The sequence below is a fragment of the Phasianus colchicus genome, chromosome 13 (genome assembly GCF_987193195.1).
Source record: "Phasianus colchicus chromosome 13, bPhaCol1.hap1.1, whole genome shotgun sequence".
In the NCBI taxonomy this organism is placed as follows: Eukaryota; Metazoa; Chordata; class Aves; order Galliformes; family Phasianidae; genus Phasianus; species Phasianus colchicus.
Window position 1 is genome coordinate 7,330,584 of NC_143448.1, and position 21,148 is coordinate 7,351,731.

The 21,148-nt window shown below is 42.0% G+C and overlaps 1 protein-coding gene and 1 long non-coding RNA gene across 24 annotated transcripts in view; one reads left to right on the top strand and one right to left on the bottom strand.

Annotated features, from left to right (window-relative positions):
* The window catches only part of LOC116243621 (plasmanylethanolamine desaturase 1-like), a 161,151-nt gene that overhangs the window by 131,706 nt on the left and 8,297 nt on the right, over nt 1-21,148 (top strand). For 18 of the 23 annotated variants that reach the window (XR_016470904.1, XR_016470903.1, XR_016470897.1 and 15 more), the window contains 3 exons: nt 17,456-17,547; nt 20,012-20,128; nt 20,766-21,133. The gene's annotated coding sequence lies outside the window, so the exon portion shown is untranslated. Of the gene's footprint in view, nt 1-17,455; nt 17,548-20,011; nt 20,129-20,765; nt 21,134-21,148 lie in introns of those variants that run through there. The other 5 variants (XM_090149960.1, XM_090149958.1, XM_090149959.1 and 2 more) reach the window with 3 other exon arrangements.
* LOC149916132 (uncharacterized) lies at nt 16,557-20,018 on the bottom strand. Its single transcript, XR_016470917.1, has 3 exons — nt 19,930-20,018; nt 18,225-18,347; nt 16,557-16,627 (listed from the first exon to the last, which is right to left on the bottom strand). It is a non-coding gene; the product is annotated as an uncharacterized LOC149916132 (long non-coding RNA).

Here is a 21,148-nt window from a genome sequence, read left to right on the forward strand (position 1 = left end):
CTACCCGCCCTCGGGAGCTCAGCGGGAGCCCGGCAGCCGCACGACTGGGAAACTATTGCGAGGTCTGCGAGTAAGGGCTGATAACGGACGGCAGTCGGGCTGTCTTCTCCCGGAGTAGCTCCGCACAGAGCCGTCACTGCTTCCCCCGAGCGCGGCAGCACAGCGCGGTGTCCCGCGGCCGAGCCGAAGCCGCGGTGCCTCCGGGCTGCAAAAAACCGCCTGAGGGCCGCAGGTGCTGCTGATGCTTTTTTTTTTTTCTTTTTTTTTTTTCCTTCTCTCTTTTCCTTTGTCCCCCCACGCAAAATAACTAACCCCCCACATTCAGCTGTGACTTATCCCCCGGTTGCGAGCGCCTCGTTAACTCGCTGCACCTGGAGCTCGTTCTGCCCGATTGCAGGGAAGCGCCGCCGCTCTGCGCTGCCCTGAGCAGAAGCGCGAGGCTTCGCCTCGAGGCCGGGCACGCGGTGGGGGCTGCAGCCGGGCGCTCCCTCAGGCTCAGGGCTGCATCCCCTCAACGACTCCGCGTTCCGCTCCCCGCAGCGCTCTGCCCGCGTCCGGGGGGTCCGTTCCTCTCAGCCGTCGCTCTCCGGTTGATGTAAGTAATATCTGATTGAATTTATTGCTGATTAGAGCTGAGCATCGGTTTACACAACAAGAAATTATGCCTCGTTCAGTTCATTAGCGTGACGGGTGTTTGCTTTATGAGTAGATCGCTAATGCTAATGACCGGAGCTGATTGATTTCTAATGCGAATATAATGACGCAGATGTAGGGGAATTAAGGAAAAAAATCCACACTGATAATTGTCGGGTTTTCAGGGAGCGCGTGTGGGGGCGAGGGGAGGAAAAGGAGAAGCCGACAGCCTCGTTCCTGCGTGAGTGGTGTGGGGATGGAGATTAATGGCGCCGGCAAGAGACGGCAAGTTTGGTCCGAAAGGAAAAGTGCCGTAACTCCGGGGCTGGCGCCGCGCAGAGCGTTCCCCTCGCGGCCCGGGCTCCGCGTTCGGCCGCGCGCAGCTGCCGCGTGCCGTGCGGGCTGGGCTCGGGGCCGGGCGGCGGGGGGGTCCGCACGCAACGCGCCGCGGGGCCGCCACCGGCAGCCAGCCTGCCTCGCTCCTCCGGGACCGTGCGGTGCGGCCGCCAGGTGGGATTCGAGAGGCGGGGAAAGAGGAACGGAGCGCGGGGTTAGAGCAGCCCGCGGTAGTCGTCGGCGCGTTATCCCCGAGGGTGACCTCAGGGATCCGCTGACGCGAGGGGTTTTGCGGAGCGGAGCGGTCGGAGCGCTGCCGGAGGCGGGGGGGAGTAATCGGGCTCTGCGGGAGCCCCGCGGCGCAGCTGTGCGGGACGGGGAGGGTGAGCGGGGTGCGCCGCTGCCGGCAGAGCCGTGCTCGGCCGCCTCGAGAAGCCGCCCCGTGGGTGTGCGGGCAGCGCCGCGAGCCACGTGCTGCGCGGGGGGGAGGGAAGGGCTCGGCGAGGCCGGCGGTGGTCGGTCAGTGCGCGCCTCGGGACAGCGCTGCGCTCCGTGCGCTCCAGAAGGCCCGGCACGGCCCTGCGCTGCGCGCTGCACCGCGGGTATCCGCGCTACGGGTGTCTCCACGCCTCCCACCGGGCGCCCTGGGACAGCCAGGCGCTGCCCCGATGTGGACGTGTGGGTGCGGTACTCTGTGTTCCTTATAGCAGCTTTGAGCCTTCAATTGGACGAGTGAGGAAGATGATGCTGTTTGTCCTTCTGCCTCTTCAGATCTGTGTTGGGATGATGAGGGAAACGCCTTTCAAGTTACAGGAGTTGAATTTAGCTTGTTACAGTGTGGGGTTCTTGAAATGCAACAGTTGCTGTTCTGAGCTTAGGCCTTGGGGCTGAAGAAGCCCTTGGGAAGGCAGCTGTGCTATCGAAGGTTCTAACGCTGCGTAATACCTGGACTTGCAAAGCCCAGGACTCTCCTGCTTCTTGTGCTTGTATCACTGACAACAGAGCAGTGAGTGTTGGGAGCCTTCCTTGAAGAATGCAACTCCTGGTGCTCTCGCATTAGCAGCCTTTTAATTCTCTTTCTTCTGTAGCATGGCAGGCCATACAGCTTTTGGTCTTAGCCTCTTTCTTTGGTGTGCCCCTCTGCTGCATGTTTGAGAGTAATTCTGTTTGCGAGAAACCAAAGCTCTGCTGATCTATCCGGAGATGAAGATGTGAGGAAGGGAAGAGTTTGAGTACAATAAAGACTGGAGATGTGATTATCATTAACTTCTGCTGCGTACAGTATGTTAGAAGAAATATCGGTGCATCAACTTCAGTTATAATTCCCATCAGAAGTACTGAACATGTCTTTCATCCAGAAATAGCGTGGGGCTTTACTTTGTGTGTTGTCTGTGCAACTCTCATTCAAGGACTGGAGGATCGCAGGACTCCTGCTTTGTTTTTCAATTAGTAGTCTCTCAGCTCTTAGTGGAAATTCTCATTTCATACTTACACTTAATGCTAATGCATTTTAATGTGCTTTTGGTATTTTGGGCTCAGGGTCACCCGAGTCGGGGCCATCCTCCTTGAGCTTCTATATTGGCACTGTTTCTTAACTTTGTCAGTGGTAAATGGCTCTACTTAAAAGATAAATATTGTAATCCTGAACCCACTGAATTAATAATAAAAACAGCCAGTAATTGTGTGGCGGTGGTTTTCAGAGTTGCTGTCACAAAAGTAGTTCTACTTTTCTCTTTCTGCTGTCAAATGAAAGTGCTGGGTCGGGGGGTAAAGAGAGGGGGGGAGAGCAAGGAGAAAAGGTAAACATGTCGTATTACTCTTTCTAACATCTTTCTTTCAGCATTCCTCATGAAGCACTGTGGGGTGCTGGTCAGGCTGCTTGGTCTGCTGATCTGATAAATAACATTTCCATTGGAGGAACAGAGCAACACGGTGTTCTTTCCCACCCAGGTGTTCCTGAATTCATAACTGTTAAAATCTGGTCTACAGAACTTGAAATCCCATCAGTTCTCCTTCAGACTCTATCTTACCCATAGTTCTTGTACATATTTTGAGTTGCCTGCTCAAATTTTCCATTGATGTTGAGCTGTTGCTCCATTTTGAATGTTTATGCCATTTCTTCTGCCTGGTTTTGTACTTCCGAGCTGTCAACAGAGCTGAATTTCCCTACTGCTCTCTCTGTTAAGTTGTAGGGATAGAGAAGCTTCTGATCTGTCTCTTTTTAATCTGGTTTTATTGTTCCTTTGCTGTCTCCTTTCTGGTGATTAATCTCGCTATTTCAGTCCTTGGAGCACCTTTCCAAGGGGTCACTTGTTCTTAGAACCTGCAGGATTGCAGCCTGTGGTGTTAAAACACCTCTTTAGGAATGGTGCAACCAGTCATATCTGTGATAACAAAATGAGGCTCAGCACTTATTAGGTACATAATAGAAATAATAATGGAGGTAGCCGTGCAGTGTGGCCAGCATCATGCAGTGGTGGACTGAGTGGAGATATCTACTGAATTTCCTGCAATATATTCCCAGGTCTCTACTGTGGCTTGATTAAGCTAATTGGGAATCTGGCCAGTAAATCACTACTATTAATATGCATAAACCTACCAACTCCACGTTTTGCATGCCATGTACATAAAAATTGTATGACTCTGATCAGAATTAAATTATTTTCCCACACTGGGCTAAGGCAGTGTTGAGTGTGGAAGCACTGGTTTAACACAGCATTTTTGATCTATGAAAGTCATATTTGTTTTCCTAACGTATATAGTGAAAAGACTTCATTGACTTAAAGGTACTTTGGAATGGGTACATTGAGAGAAAACAATCTTCAGGAGGAGGAGGATCTTTCGTTGTTACAGCAGTGGTGCCAGGGCTCAGGATTCAAACCGTAGCTTTAAATTCCAGTGGGTTGTTAAATGAGGTTTTTCTGCTGACGAAAATTTGCATAGCTGTATCGCAGTGCAGATTCTTGCATCTTATTTTACACCTGGGACCTTGTGGCAGAAGCCAGGAAATGATGTTGTTACAGGAGTGTGTCCCAGCCCTATTACCTCTGCTGTGGCATGCAGCTGCTGTACCTCCACGGGGCAGAGGTGGTGTGGATAACTTGAACTCAGCAAGAAACACATCCATGTTCCCTTTCTGCTATTTCCTTACCCTTCCTTTGGCCTATGTAACCAACTTTTTGGCCTTGTTTTTAAGATCACATAAAACTTCTGGATTACTGGAGGCATCCCACTGCAAAGGCATGCTTTTGTTGTCCAAAATTTTAAGATGTCTAAGATAAGTGTTGTTTGTTTTTGAGTAACTGTAATATCAAAAGGTCAGGGCTGTCCAGCGGCCTTGGTTATGGTCGTGTCAAGTTGCATCAGTGCAGGGTTTCAGTTGCCTATCCTGCTCTAGTTCCATGAGAAGCTTTTTCTGCTTAAAATATTTTGTGTTCTTAATAAATGGTTATAAATGAAGAAGAATGGTTAAAAGTTAATTATTACGTTTTTCACTTGTGTAGCATCTCTCATTATTTTCTTCTTCAAACAGTTGATGGATTTATAAAGAAACATCTCCCCTCTGTTCACTGGCAGTCTCTTAAATGATGCTGAAGACTTAAATTATTGTCTCACATGGGGAGGGGGGAGAGAGAGGGAGGTGGAGAGAAGCTGAATTGTTCTGGAACTGTTTTAAAACAAAACAAGTGAAATACATATAGAAACACAGAGAACAGTAACAAGGACAGAAATATCAGCAACAAATGCTGTGTGTTTTTGTGCATTTTATGGCATGGTTTGTCAGAGTATCAGGAAGTGCTGACTCTTCAGGCGAGCCCATGTTTGCATTCTCTAGGCAACTGGTCAGTACCCCAGGTGTGGTTATGGCTGCCTAATGGCAAGAATGGTGGTAGTGCAGCCACATCCCTTTGATTATAATTCAGCAGCTGGGAAGATGAATGAGTTCTATGTAACTATAGATCAACTGCAGGATGATAATTTTAGTTTAATGTTTACACACGTTTTTAATGTTCTCCTTATTGTGTTTTCAGCAAAGCTGGAAGATGTTGCAAATACAACATTGGAGTGTGGTTTCTAAATTGATGTAATTAGATGTGGTGTGATTAGTGCAGCTACTGTCAGCATGTTTCAGAGAAGGGAGGGTTCTTTATTCAGGTTGGCTTCCCATGTATTCTCTTAATTTGAAGTTGTGGGAATATACTTTATATTTCCTGAATACATCTGTCACATCTTACCTTCATGGTGACAGCATGTCATACTGCTCCGTGTTCCCATCTTTCTGTACCTAACTAGTGTCTTGTCAATAATACTGCACTGAAGCTTTTGTTCCTAGTGCAGGAAGCTCCTACTTGGCTCAGATGCCTCTTGCTCAGCCTTCCACCTCTGCAGTCCGTGGAAATTTCCCTCCTGTTACGTTGTGGCCAGGTTGCAGCAAACCCTTTTATGTCCATTCTCAGGGATGTCTGGTTTCTGTGTCTGCTTTCTGAACAAGGAGATTAATTGTACCCATTACTTTGGCTGGCATGCTTTGCTTCATTATCTGTGCAGGACAGGACAGCGACTCTTCCCTTTTCCAGTCATACATGACATAAGAGCCCAGAAGAATCACCCTAAAGGTGGCTCCTTAACTAAGCATCCATCCAGGTTCATGGCTGAGCATGAAGTTTCGTATGGTTCAGAGCTTAGTGTTACAAGGGAATAAAATACTTCTCACTAAATAGTGAAAACACAGCAGGAGGCATTTAGTTCAGGGCATACAAGCTATTGTCCTACCCTTGCCCAGGAAGCAACGTATATTAAACAGAAGATGTCTTCCTTGTGCTCTAGCTAAATCAATGTTATTTCTTCCAAAATACTGCCGCTTCCATTCCTAGAGATAAAAATGTAGCTCAGCATCAGTAGATAACTCTTCCTCTTGGGCTTTCTGTCCTCGTCCAATAGTTCTTAGCTCTGTTTGAAAAGGAAGTTTTGTTATCCCTGGAAGCTTAAATTGTGGTGCTGCCAAATCTGGTTCATTGAAGAACCTGAGGATGAAGAGCAGATAGGGAAGGAATAGAAAATAATTTCAGATTATCTTCATAGCCTCCCAATGTTAGGATGTCAGTATCATATATCATCTATGTGGCAAACATGTCATACACTGAGATATTTCTTCTTTTTTATCTGTTAGGAAATGTACTAATTTTGCATAGGATTTTTTTAATTGTTGGACTCATTTTTAAAATGTATCCAGGGTGCTCAGAGATCTAATTCTCAACATCCACTTGAGAAAGATGAGCATTAAAGGATGACACTTTTTTTTTTTAATCCAGTTCTGTAGAAAATAGTGCCCCTTTCCACTTTTTAATATGGCACTGCTGTGCTTTGAATGCTGTTACCTCACACTAGAGAGCTGCTAAGAATGCCAGATTAAGCAGTACTTTCCGTAACTGTGGGCTCTGATTTAACACTGTTCACACTTCTTTTGATGAGCGTGGAGTGGATTCAGTTACTGTAAACATGGGTTTTCCAAAATGGTCTATAGCAGTAGAAAGAAAGTTAATGAACCAGTTATGGAGGGGGGGGGGGGAGAAGCTTTTCTAATTGACAAAAGGTCTGCAGGGAGTCAGCTAGACTGCACACAGTTGAGGCAAGCAGGCTGTGGTCTGTGATCTTGGATGGTGGTTAGTTATTGATGACTGTATTAGGCGTTCTGATGTCTGAAAGACAGCTGCAGTGTGCTTAGCTCTTAGCAGAGGGTTTGTTTTTTGGATTTTGGATTTTTTTTTTTTTGCGTCTGCAGCAATCAGACTCTCAGTAACGAAGGGAAGTGCTTATTCACAAAGTATGTCAGCTTGCAAATTTAGGTACAGTTCTTCCCTCTTCTCCACGACGTGGGAACAAGAAGTGACTGGTGTCCCTTGGTGTCCCTTGGAGTTTGGGTATTTGCCCCTGCTCTGAGGACAGCACAGATCCACTACTGCACCCTGCTAGTGCTATTTTGACCTTAGAACAACTCCTGTCCTGGAGGCTCTGCTCCTGAGCTCCTGGACTGATTGTGGCCAGAGAACGTTTTGTCAGAAGGGTCCCAGGCTCTCAGTGGGAACAGAAGACAGAGGGTGGGTAATGAGCTGAGCTGGAAGGTGAGAGTTGTTCTGTAGTTCAGCTCTCCCTTGGCCAGATTCCTGCTCCTTCTTGATCTGCCTAGTTCTTATGTAGAGTCAGTCCTCAATTTCCTTTCAATTAGAGCTCCATCCTACTTTTCTGTCCCTTGCACTTTGTGGAGTTTAATCGTCTCTCAATTCTATTTCAGCTGCATTTTTTTCTTTGCTTTCATGACTCAGGACTTTTTTCCTCTTTTCCTCATGCTATGTCATTTCTTCTGGCTGGAGCAGTGTCCTCCTTTTCTGAAAGGAAACATCAGTCCTGCAGGAGGATTAAAGCAGAGTTTTAAATAAATTCCCAGGGAGTCTCAACCCTTTGCAAAAACTGGAAGAAAATGGCAGTGAGTTTCAATTATTTCTGAGCTTTACTGCACAGTATAATGTAATTCATAATGTTATCAATATCTGTGAAAGCAGAAAGAAGAGACAGCTGCAGGAGTTATAAGGAAAAAGCAACTTAATGAAATCAAAAGCACTATTTAACTTCAAAACACTGTAGAAGGGGAGGAAGGGCCAGAGTGAGGAACGCAAATCAGAATCACAAATCAGAGCTGTTCTGGGAGGAAACAACTTCGGAAAGGCTCAAAAGTGAGGCCAGAAGATGGAGGAAGTCCCCCAAACCAGCAGAAGGGAAGCTCACCCAAGCCAGTTCTGAGTAGGTTAGGAACTGAAGAGGTAGGGGATGTTAAGGAATTCTGATTCATATTGTGTGCAGAAAGGAAAAAATAATCACAAACTTTCCTCTGGGTAAAAGGGATCAGAGCACAGTCAATTTGACTGTATTACAGAGACAGTGTTTAAAAAAATAAACAAACAGCCCTGCAGCTTTCTCATCAAACCTCCTCTGTCTTCAAATAACAACAAGAAGTCCAAACTGTAAATCTTAATTTCCTTCAGTCAAAACATGGACAAAGTAAACCCCAGATTCTCCTTTAAAGTTAGTAAATATGTCAGAATTGAGATCGCAGCATCTCTTCTCCTTTAATGAACATGATTAAAACCATAGGGCTTCATTTCCATACCACTTGAAAAGCAAATAATGAAATAGAGAACGACATCAGTAAGGTGCTGTGTGCTCCATTCTTAGCACTGCGTTTCCTACCAACTCCAGCTGCTATTAGCAGGATCAAGATCTGGATAACTTCTGTCTGTTTTCTCAGAAAGGAAATGTTTCTGCCACCAGTGGAGAGCATCAGCCTGTGGCATGAGCACAGTGCCTTGAAGGCTGAGGATGGTTTGCTTGAAATAAAAGTGGAACTGCATGAGATTTTGATGAGAGGACATCAATGAGATAATGACAAGTTACAGCCAGAAATAACACAGCATTTGTTTCTTTTGTCACAGGGATGACTCCATTATTTGCCTTGAAAACTGCTTTCAGGTTATTAGAATCTGTGTAACTTTGAGTATGTTGCTTTTTGAGTTTATCTTATTGAGTCAAATAATGATTTGCATCAGTTCTCATGTGTAGGAATTGCTACTTCATTGCATAATAAAACAGTTTCCTTAAACATTCTGCCTAAGGCCTGTGCAATGTTATGGATTGTTACAGCTGAAATAAGGAATGCTGCTTCTAGTTTAAAAAGACTCAAAATGCAATGAAGTGAATTAATCTTTCCTTGCAACTTGTGAGACAAGGTTGCTGCTTCATGTTCCCAGTTAACTGAAACCACAGACGAAACTGGATTTCTGCTTCAATTGGTATTTCAGGTTATTCCTGATTCAGATTCACTTGGACCTAGCAATAACTACTTATTTTGTTTTGCTCATAAAACGTTGGGCACTTCAGACTAATGCATGTTACTAATATTAGGGCATTTGGGACCTTTTTTCCTTGTCAAATAACAGGTCCTTGGTTTGTCTTTTCAAAACTCAGGTGTTTAATTTAGCTGTTGTATTGTCACAGTGCCACCTCAGCAGGCTGATACATTCGTATTTCGGTTACTTCCCAGCGTTCTTCCACAGCAGCAGTGAGATCAGAGGTAACTGTCTCAGGGCTGGGAAGCAGAGAATGCAGTCTGAACACACCCTGAAAGGCCCCAGTGTGTGTCAGGTCTGTGTTTCCAGACCCCTGGTGTAATTCCCAGCTGATGGGATACCACCTGGAAATAGCAACTGCTCCTGCAGAGTTCTGCTAGCCATAATAAGGTGCACATTGTATACAATAAAAACAGCTCAGCTTTATTACCTGGCTTGCATGCCTGGTAATGAATAGAAGGAAGGCTCGCTCCCTCACGAACAGCAAAATTTAATATAGTCTCTTCCTGGAGTTGCACCGGTGGGACTAAAAGTTTATCTCAGCATTCCAAGGGCAATAAAAATCTAAATTTAAACTCGGAATGTCTTACTGGGGCAAGAGTACCCAGAGGCTGTGTACTCTTCAAACTTTGTTTAGGTCATAACTGCTTATGTAAAGTTAGTTTATACCAGCTAGTTAGGTTTTATGTTTTTGAGCACTATCTTCATTACGAAGGAGAGCCGTATCAAGTGGAGGGGGTGCATTTGAAAGTTCAGCTCTGCTTTACTGTTGCATTTAATTTAGTTTCTTAGTGCATAGCTATGTGAAGAAATCCCTAGCTCTTAACCTTCATGTTGCAGATGCCTTTAAAGCCTGTTCTGGTTCGTTCCCATAGTTAGAAGCCTCAGATATTTGGAGTTTATGGTTGTATGGGAACTGTTGAATCATGGCCTGAACTACTGATTGATCATCATTGAGGCAAGCACTGAGTCAGCCCTGGGAGCACAGATGAAGGCAATTCAGCTGTGTGACTGGAAGGGGTGGAGCCTGGCTGCACCTCTCTTAGACCTCATTTAAGGTTGACTGCCACTGGTGAAGTCTCTTTATGGAGTTTGCTCCCTTTAGGGTTTTCTACTGCGAGCCTAGGACATGGGTGAGCATTTCATTTATTTTTGATCATCTCTTTCCACCACAGTAATCTTTCTAATTATACAAGTTGTATAATCCTAACCACGCCACTCTGATAACTGTATTTGTTGACTGTACAATGGTTAATATGAAAGAGCAGTGAAAAAGGTACTGGTGAAAGCTGGCCTTAGCAGGGAATGTCTTGTTAGCTGTGGTCACAGACTGGAAAGACTGACTGTAGGAAGTAAGCAGATGCCAGCTAGTGGACTCTGATTAGAGCTTCACTGGCTCAGTGCTGGCTTGTTCTCTTTGCCCGTGGTTTTAAAGGTGGGGATGGGAAGTAGAGAAGCTCAAATGCCATTTCTGCAGCATGAATACGAGCAAGACAGGATGAGGAAATCAACTAGAGGTTTTCCTGAGGTTGTATCTGGTAAGCAGGGCATTCATCAAGCACTGTGTGAAATTCCGAATCACTACTGCCAATGTTCTAAGATCCTCATTAGCTGTTTTCCATCTGGGAAGTGTGAGAATATTGGCATTAGCCACCACAGAGAAGAGATGGATGTGTGGAAGGGGGAAGTTCTGGTGACAGAACTTGAGCAGAAGGAGCATTCTCACTTAGTGCTGCTTAGCAGCCGTTTCCATCTCTGCATGTGCTTCACCTATGTAGGAACATGGCTGTGCTTCCACAGGGGGGGCAGTTAGAAAGCGATGAGAGCAGGTTTAAAGATCTCCCAGTTTCTAGGTGAGTCTGCGCGGTCATTAAAGTTGTTCATGTACCATATCAGCAGGTCTGTTTACTCTGTTCACTCTTTGAAATAGTTGTGCTCTGTATCTTTTAGATATTTGTTGCAATGACAGATTAGGAATTAAGTGAATCAGACTGAATTATATAGACATATCTCTTATTCTTCAGGAAAGGTCAGAAAGTCATGTTTTGGTATGTTGGAAAACTGATGTGCATGTGATGTAATCTCCAAAACTGGCGGTCCTTGAAACTGTGTGTAGGTGAAAATAAGAGAAAATAGTTGAAGAGAAATCCTTGCTTTTTACAGATATCGAGACGTATTTCCAAATCACCTTACATAGACCTCCTGATAAATGTTCTAGCTTCTTTTTATTTCTTCTGTCCTAACTGCCACTCCCATTTTTCCATTAGCTGCTGCTTTATGTATCATTTGACAATTTTCTCTGCCTTCCTAGGTCTACCTGGATTTCCTTTCATCTTTTGATACCTGCTTCACCATGACTACTGCACCCTTCTAATTTCTAGCGCTTCTGGCATTCACTGACATTCAGCCATTAGTACTGCTAGTTCTTTTTCAGTCTTCTAATAGTGTTTTAATAGATTTATAGCCTTTTGTTTGTGCACTGAACTCCCCACAAGTCAGATCTCTTTTGGTGGGCCGATACGTGGGATTTCCTCTGACATCTGTTGGTGCCCAGGCTTCCAACCAACAGAGCCGCAGCCGACTCAGCATTCCTGGAAATTGCTATTTTTTCCTTGGGTCTCCTGCTCAACACATATATTCACACACACTGTACTTACTTGAAGTTCTGCTGTTAATTTTATTATAACGTATTCCCAAGATTGCTCATCTTTACTCTTCTGCCAATGCTGCTTTTGGCAACGAGCGAACGTTAGTTATTCATAAGTTCCATTTGTGCAAGTCGATTTATTACCCAGTAGACCTGTTATGGTCACTATGGACGTGTTAGAGCCTTTCAAACAAAATGTTGCTATGTTGGATTGTGTTAGATTGGACAAACATCTAGAAGTTTCTGCTCCTTCCCAAATATATTTAGATTTCTATGAGAAAAAGAGATTTTTGTTTCTCTCGATACATGCATTATTTTTTAGTAACCATCATTCTGTAAGAGCGATACAAAATACATTTTCTTGAATAAAATGGAACATGAGTTACAGCCTTATGAGCTGCTCTGGAATATAGGTGCTTCCTTTAAACTCTCAAACGATGTTACTTCTGGGAGCAAAAACCTTATTTCTTCTCTGACACTTTGTTGTTCAGCTGCCTTGAAAGAGCCGTTTAAGGCGCTGATTGTTTCTGATAGTGATGGCAGTTGCTCCAGAGAAATATATGACTGTGGTTTGAAGATGAATATATGGCATAAATTATAGCACGACTAACTATTCTGTGATGTGTTAGGCTTCACCCATTTGTTTCACAAAGGCACATAAACAATTCTATGCTGCTATTTTAAGCTGGCATTACAACTGAGTACTTATCTTTTCTTACTTGCATGGCTTGCAATTACTTTTCAAATTTCTTCATAAATATTATGTAGTCTTTATACTGAGTGTTCTTTTCCATCATTTCAGTGATTTATTGTTACTCATGGGACAGTTGTGCTTGCAGCTCCTTATGTTTGCAAACTTACTACAAAAGTGCAAATGTTTAGAACTGTGAAGATGCAACTGTGTGCCTAAGACTGCCTGCTTGTTGTCCTGCTGACAACATGCATGTTTTGAATGATTTGGTCATACCTATTGACTGTATGCAGACATGGAGCAGAGTAGGATGCTACAAATGTAGACCTCAGGAAAGGTATGGAGAAGACAAACTTAATTATTACTTGCCATTAAACACTGTAGAACTACCAGAAGAGGAAAAATGATCAGCTTCAGTATATTTACCCTTTAAAAAATATATATATCTTATAGTGATTAACCTTTATCATGTAAGTCCTTTGTAGGTCATGAGTGGTGTAACTGTGCATATATGTGCCTACTTCAGAAAACAATTCAGTCCATAATCTCATAATGTTGAATTCTACCTGGCAGTTTTATTTGAGCTTAATTTCTTTTTCTTCTAATGCTGTTAGCTGGAGAGTTATGAGACAGGCATCAGCTGAAAGCACCTGGGAAGGACAGGTATTGGCAGTGGCATAAAAGCAGAAGGGGGGGGGGGGGGGGAAGAATAGCTATCGTAGTATTTATCAGTATTCTGCTAATAGTCTGCTCAGACACAACTCTGGAATAAAACTGACATTCGTACTGCAATTTCTTTCAAAGGTTGGAGATATTCATTTGCAGGGTTACAAAACAAGAGTCTAAATCTTCCAGATATTATTGTAGAGCTGTTTTATTGAATTGTTACAAGAAGGAGAAACCTTAGAATCTGTTTCCTTAGGTGTAAATATTCTGCCTCAGCCCCTTTGGAGGGCATGTGAATGTGGGCAACTGATTTTCTTAGAATGCACTTCTTAAGGTAGTTGAAGTTTACATGTGGAAAAAAAACCAAAAACCAAAAACATCTGTTGTCAAATATTCTAGGCAAGTAAGTGAGGCAAGTGGCTTTTAATTTAGGGCTTGACTGACCATCCAGTGAAGTGTAAGAAAGGCTCTTGTTGGTTTCCATTGGTACTTTATTGTAATTTCAGTGAAGGAGCACTGTGTGCAGCCAGGTGGAAAGTGAGGGATCCAAGTGCCACGTTCCCTAATGGGGGGATGGCACCAGGCCTTGCTGCATAGAGAGCTGCTCTGGCAAACCTGTGACCAACTTAAGGGGAAAAAAGGAAAGCAACAAAAAAGTGGGTAAGGCTTTTGTTGATCTGGCATTAGCAGATCTGTGGTCTATTGCTGCTTTTCTTTCGGAGGCATTAAATTAGAAACTTAAAGTCAATGTCGTCTTTCAAACTGATATGCTTCAGATTTTGTCCATGGTGTTCATAAAAGAGCTTTTTCCTTTTGTGCAAAGTAATTGTTAAGCAAGGAGAGGGAACTTTGGTGAACAACAGAGTTTGTGAAAGACAAAGTTTTATAACGTCCAAAAATAAACCTCAAAATAGCTTATATTTACCCAGAAATTTCCTTAGAAAGGAATTCATTAGAAAATAAAATGCTTTTCCTGTACTTAAATTCTCCATTTTGATGTTACTGAAGTCGATCAGAATGTTTCAACTCTTATGGTATGTTAGGAGGATTGCAAATGAAGAGAACCAACATTTGGAATTGAGAAAATGAGCCATAATTTTCAATTCCGGTTGAGAAAATGAATTAAAATATTTACTTACATTGAAAACCTGTGTTTTTGACCAATTACTTAAATCAATGTATTTGCTCTTTTGAGAAATCCTATTTTCTGAAATTTAACTGTCACTGAATTTTCAGTTGGAATTTTGTTGTTGTTGTAACTGCAAACAGAGGCAGTTAACTAGGATCACTGATAGAAATCTATTCGGTCAAAAGATTGGAACACTGAGGTGGGTTCAGATTACATTAGGAAGCACTTGTTATATTCAATATTATTGTCAGAGAAAATATGATGGGAAAAATAAGGAATACCATATCAGTATTCTCAGTTGGAAGCTCTAGATATTATTTTATGGATTTCGCATCAGTCATTCTTCTATAGTCAGTCATGTATGCTTAGATTTATGCAAGCCCAGTGAGAACATTATAGGAAAATACTAACTTCCAGTGGAGTGGTTTATCACAGTTAAAGTTAACAGTAATAATTCCATTGCATTTTTAAAGGCAAGTATCATTTGGAAATATATGATAACTATAATAACCATACTGATTTACTAGGTTTTGTTGTTGTCTCTAGCTGGTCCTTGAAGGGAAATATTTTGTGTGCACGTTTCTGTTGTCTGCTTTGTGTCAGAAAATGCATGTAAAATGCTACTAAGTCTGACACCTACTTTGTCTCCAGTGTTTTCCTTGTGTTAAAGAGTACCCAGCTGCATGGAAATAGGAAAAATGACTGCTGCTTCTAACAAGCTTCCAGCCTACTGGAGGTTATTCTCAGCTGAAGTCAATGGAAAGGAGTAACCAGGCTTGTTTTATGTCAGATAAACATGTACAAGAAGGCCTTAGCACTCCATTTTGGTGAAAGTTTCTGGCAAGTAAAATGCGTAGATGAAATCAGTTTTGTTTCCTCCCAACTGTTTGTAAGAGATTTTGCCATATTCCTTTTTCACCCAGTTTTATGGATGTAACTGAGGCATGGTTTCCACTGTCTTGAAACCTGAAGAACAAGTTTTTCGCTCTTTGATAGCTGCTGTAAAAGGAGAGACTCTTCTAATTATGAACAAAGAACGTAACATTTATCATTAAAAAGCTAAAACAGAGCTCATTTACAAGAGAATAAGCTTTGTCAAATGCACTTTCGTATTGAAGTATTTTGGAAAAATCTCTTGCTGAAGATTTTTTAAGACAGAAGCATAGAAAGATAATTTCATTTTTTGACATGTTTTACCTTTGCAAAATTACTGGGCTGTTGACAGGTACAACAAGACGTGCTACGCTTACATGCTATTAGTGCAGTAGGCTTTGAAAAATGTCTAATGCATTGGCATATCTGACAATTTAGGGTATTAGTTAACAGTAAGACTCAGTAAATAGAGTGAATTTTAGCTGCAACTGCTGACTTGAGTGTTCAGTCAACATCTGCAGTACGGGGCTGAACTATATGCAACAAATAATGCCATTTTTGCTGTAGAGCTGGAAGCTGGCATTATATGCCGTGTATGGCTCAGTCTGAGAGCAGTGGTAATTGCAATATATTGAAGTTTTGCATTGTAATAAAAATAGAGACCATTAGTGGATACCATTTATGTCATTAGTATTTAGTGTCTGTGTGTTGCAGCTTTTTTAGTGCTCATAAAACTGTCTTTGCTTGCAGATATGTGACAGCACTGATATAAATCTAAATGTTTGGAAATCCATAAGACATAAAATATAGATAGTAAATAGGGGCATAACACTATAGACAGAAACTTAATAATTTGGCACACAAATGTTTATATATTTGCATGTCTAATGCAGTTATTAGCATAATGGTGATCACATTTGTACCATGGAAGACCTTGATTAAACAGGCAACAACAAATAAGGTAAAACTTAAGCTCGTTGTACAAAAGCAGCAGAGAATTCTTTCAGGTTGCAAATCAGAGCTTTAATGTTGGAAGGTGCATCATCTACGTACGTATGGAAGGGTACTGGTTTTCCTTTTTATAGACTTCATTAGTTTAATGACACCTGTTCCACTAATTAGTATTACTCGGAAGAAGTGATTATAAAAAGTATAAAATGTAAAAGTGAGAATAAAGTGGTTGGTGAACACTGGGATTGAGATTGGATGGTATTTCTTTAAGAGCAATGGAACCGGCCAGCGTGGGGAAGATTAACCAATGTTCAGACCAAAGCACCAGGAACTTGGCTGGCAGGAGAGCTGGCTGGGAATCTTTGTAGCGTGGGGGTGGGAGAAGTCCAGGAACACAGCCCAGGGATTTCGCTGAGCCCTGAGCACCAGCCGAACATCACAGGCTGTATTGTTTGAATTCCTGGTGTAAGATTTTCATTTAAGAAATCCGAGAAATTCAGAAGTCAGATCTCCGTGCAGAAGTTCTCTGGGAAAGCCATCCTCTCCCCTTGATTTCAGGAGTGCCCATTTTCAGTTGTCCTGGGTTGTTTGAGGGGTTCCCACTAAGGCTGGTTCGCCTCTAAAAGAGGAGCACTTTGCTGCCTTTTTTTTCCCTCTGTGAAAGTGATGGATTTGAAGCAAGAGGTTCTGAGACTTTTCTTCTGTACCCCCTGTCTGTGTCGTCTTCAGCTCTGACCTGGAAACACACTGGAGGTTGGTCACAGAACTCTTGGGGGATTTGGAACTCAAATTATGCCATACTAAGAGAGAACACAAAACAATAAAAAAACATTTCCTTCATTTGGAGTGAAGGACAGGAAGCACTGTTAGAAAAAGCATCTTTCCAATTACATTTCCTTTCAGAGGAAAGTTTCATCAACGTTTTTAGTTTGATATGTGTATTAATGCTTAACATTAAGCAACATTAGCTTCTGTTTCAGAAGAAAACATTTGAAAAATGTCAATCTCTCCACTAAACAATAAGGATGGGTGGGAAAGACGATGGTATAAGTGATGGTGGGTATGAACATCTGCAGAAAGCTTGAGGTTCACAGTGCTGTATGTTAAGGTTAGACAATTAGGTGCTTTTCAGGAGCTCAAGTAGTAAGCAGAATTGAGACATAAGCCTTCAGTACAGTGAATGTAAATATTTCAGTGTCTCTTACGATCTAATTATGGGAAGTGTTACAGTGGAAATCTTACTGCTCCTTTCCAAAATATATTTTTGTCTGTTTATCTGTCAAAACAGGCTGAAATGTAAATCTCTACAATGTTTTCAATCTTTGAAACATTCAGTACAGCTATTTATATTCACATAAATTCTGAAATCTTTTCGAAACTTTGTAGTTCTGATTGCAGAATTCGGTGTCGCTTCTTAGCACACTGAATACTGATGGCTTTGAACACACAGTGACAATGCGGCTATGAGCACTACCCTGCTGAGAGACATCTCTAAAGGAAAAGTGAATTTTATATTGAAGTTTTTGGTTGATTTTTTTTTAGAATTAGGGGAAAACATTGAAGTGCATAGAAATTGTTTAATTGTTCTGTACTCTGCTAAATTGCTTGTTGCTTTATTTACCCAGCAGATATGAGAGCAGAGACCACTTTCTGAAGCCATTCTGTAGATAAGTTTGTACTAGAACCACTAGGGGACGGAAATCATAACACAGCTGAACAGGTGAGTTTTGAAGTAGAGACTAATATATGCCTGACTGGACCTGTGCACACTTACTAAACGCACATGTAAACGAAGCAAATATATTAGAATGGTTTTAAGAGGAGTTCTTTAAATGCTATTGCATCATAAGGCAGAAGACTGAAATCTGACAAAATGCCCAACTTCTGGTAACGTGCACTGGAATAACTGTACTAACTATAAGTTACCAGAAAGCCCTGTTTGAAGTCTCAGTGTAGCATACTCCGCTAAACAGGGCATGCAGATGTGATGTTTTGAGCTGGAAATGAATGCTGAAATGGTGGCAAGTATCTTTCGGACTATATAAACAAATTTTCTGTTGTCAGTAATGTGTTTTCTCTTACTGTATTTTCTTAGACCTATTCTTTAGGTTCACTTTTGCTCTGCTAGGTGATCCTTGCTGTAAAGTTGCTCTCTTGTACTTCCTCATATCTTGCGGGTAGACAGTGTATCATCCCTGATTCTTATGGGACAGTCAGCCTTATTAGGTTACCCAAATTGCTACAGGTCACAGCTGAGATGTATTGCTGGAATTTAATAGGAAAGCTTGCCCAATACAGACTCAGCTGTTCTTACTGCTTGTTATTGCTTTCATGAGAAGCACAGGAGATTATTGAAAGATATGTTTATAAAATATACAGTGCAGTACAGCTACACACTAGCTTTATGCCAAATTAGGTCTTGAACTTGAATGGATTCAGGCATCTACTGCAGTGTAGATTACAGTTCTCTGTGTGACCTCACACATGTAGGTTGGCCTCCTCCTGGCTTATTTAATCCATCTGCAAAATGGAGAAAAACAAGTACTTCAGTGAAAAAAAACAGGTATGCATCTGGGCCCAACTGTCCTGGGTAAATAAATTACAGATAAGGCAGTGGCTCAACTGAAGGGATAATAAAGAGGAAATGCAAGTCTCTTTGTCTTCTCCACACATTTATCATTAACCTAGTGGTGTGCTGCTTTAGATTTATTGGCTATGTGTAGTCTCACTGGACTTCCAGCAGAACAGATGTGGAGTCATCGGCTTTTCCTGCAATTCAGTACACTTGAAGCACTGTGTGGTTTGCCTTATTGGAGGGAGCCTAGGCAGTGGGTTTTACTGACTTGTGAATGAATCAATAAAGCATGTTCCCATAGGTTTCTGAATTGTCTCATTCATTAAGAATGGAATTGGGCAGTGGAAGATTGATTTTTGTGACAAATCAGCTATTTTTTCTTTTCCCAGCAGATCTTCATTTAGACAGTGGATCTCTGGAATCACAAAGCTTCATCAAAAATATTGTGCAGCTTTTAAACTGCAACAAGAATTATAGTAAATAGTTTAAATGTCCCATTTCAGAACACTTTTGAGAGCTCAGAATGACGAGAGCTATCTTTAGCAATCCCAATTATTTGACTTAAATTGGTGGAAAGGTGCTGAGCTCCCACAGCTGAAGGATGTATCTCACAGAGTATCCGATGCATGCAGGCAAGAGATATTTGGACAGAGAAGCATTCACAAAGAAGTGTTGCCCATTGTCTAAGGGTGTAACTGAGGATCGTGTCTTTTGTATATCATAATGGCTTATGACAGCTCTTGACAATTGTGATGTGTGATGTATTCTGCTTCAAATGCAGTCGTGCCTTAGAAGCATGGAACCAGTTCAATTTTTGGCAGAGTCATTTTAAATGTACTTATCTTTTGCTTAGTAACCATGTGTCTGTGCAACTCTGAAAGAACTTACCTTTACAAATGTGTTTCACGTGAAAATACTTTACCTGCTTGGCACATGCAGGCTACCTGGCTTTCACTCAATTGAGTGACAGTATTCATTTAGGTTGTGGAATTCACAGGTAGTGTGATGTTCATCCTGGAACCTATGCTCTTAGTGTGCAAATTTGCATTTCCAGCATTTTGAACCAATGTTAATTTCACACACAGGCTGGGGACAGATAGGGGCAGTGCTGCATAAGCAGTTCCTAAGTTTTATTTATTTTTAAGTCCAATCAAGTAAGAATTTGGAACTGTCAAATCCTGAAGGAGCCAGGAAAAAACAGGGATGAGCCATAGTGCTGAGCCCAGACAAAAAACAGCTGAATCAAAATCCAGAGCAGCTTCAACAGTTAAACATCTAAGCGCAGTGTTTTATTAAGAACTGATAAATTGCCAGACATTACTTTTTATGTTGGTGCTGTTGTAAGATGTTGGCTAGCAATAAGTTGCTACAATATTCCAAAATGAGCCTAAACCACATAGGTTATCATAACACATTCTCATCTGCTGTGCCCACAGAAGATAATAGTATTAACCAGAAATTCTCCTGAAAGGCAGTTACTTTAATTTTCTAGTAATTACTATTTAAGAATTGATTTGTGTTACCTACATATAAAGCGTCCGGGAGTCATTTGTTGCTTGGTGTCAGCCTGACCCTTGATTCTGCCCCGTTGTTCTCTCCCTGGGGACAGACATTCTTCCTAGTTGACTGCAGGAGCATGCAGAGTTATCCCCGAAGGATACCAATAAATATTACACATAAAAAGAAGATATGTGCACTAACAGATGCTGGTGGTGCAGTGCCTTAGGTGGGTGGTTTCTAGTTCCCTTTTTCTCTGTTACGCAGTCATAATCTGTGCTCCTGCTTTTGTGCTGTTGTGTCACAAGCCTCAATGGTCCAGAACTTACTGAGAATGGGTGATCTTTGCAGGATACAGAGGTTATCTGTATAAGATAACAGAAATCTGAATAGTTTTTCAGAGCTTAGTAGGAGGTGGGCTTCCCTGTGTTTTAGGAGGACATCTTTTCTTTCAAAGCGGAGTATCAATTTTTGCAGGGTGCCTCATGCAGAGTAGGAGGCAGCGAGCTGCAGCTGCGCCCTTTGTCTCAAATAGGGCATTCTTTAGTGGGAATGAACAGCAGCTGTTTCTGAGGAGCGTTCCTAAGCAGGGTCTTAATTCTGTCTTTGATGTCCGGAGAAGAACACTGCTTTTGCCTTACAGGATTCTCTGGAGAAAGTAATAATCTAATAGCCATAATTAAGGGTCTGTCACACGAGAGACTGAGAGGAGTAAGAGACTGATTGTTATTCATTGGTGTGTTTATAGAAGAGCTTACGGCTTATACAGCTCTCACTAGAGATGAACTAAAAGCTATCACTCTGGGGACTGTTTTTGCACTACCTAAAGGTGAATTGCTGTATGTTGTTTGTTTTGACTTTCACAGAATCTGTTGTAAAGAAGGCTCAGAGACGAAAGGTTGTATTCTTTCTTACTCAAGAAAAATATTCATTAAAATTAGTGAGTATTTTGACTGAATGAGGGTGATGAAACTAGTCCAGAGTGGATGTGTTTAAAAAAGAGAAATTACTATTTTAAAATTTGTGTGGTTAAGTGGGTGGAAATGAAATATGTGGTAAGCTGGTCACTTTAAAAATGGAGCTGTTCCTCAAAGCTATGGGCACATTCTTTCCATGTTAAACTTTTCATCATTTCTCTGAGAGAGCGTCTCAGAAGGGAATGGACTTGGATCTGTTCAGGAGGAAGAGAACACAGCAGATGTACTTGGTTTCGGATTCTGGTGAGTCCTTCAAGGTAAGAAGACTAGAG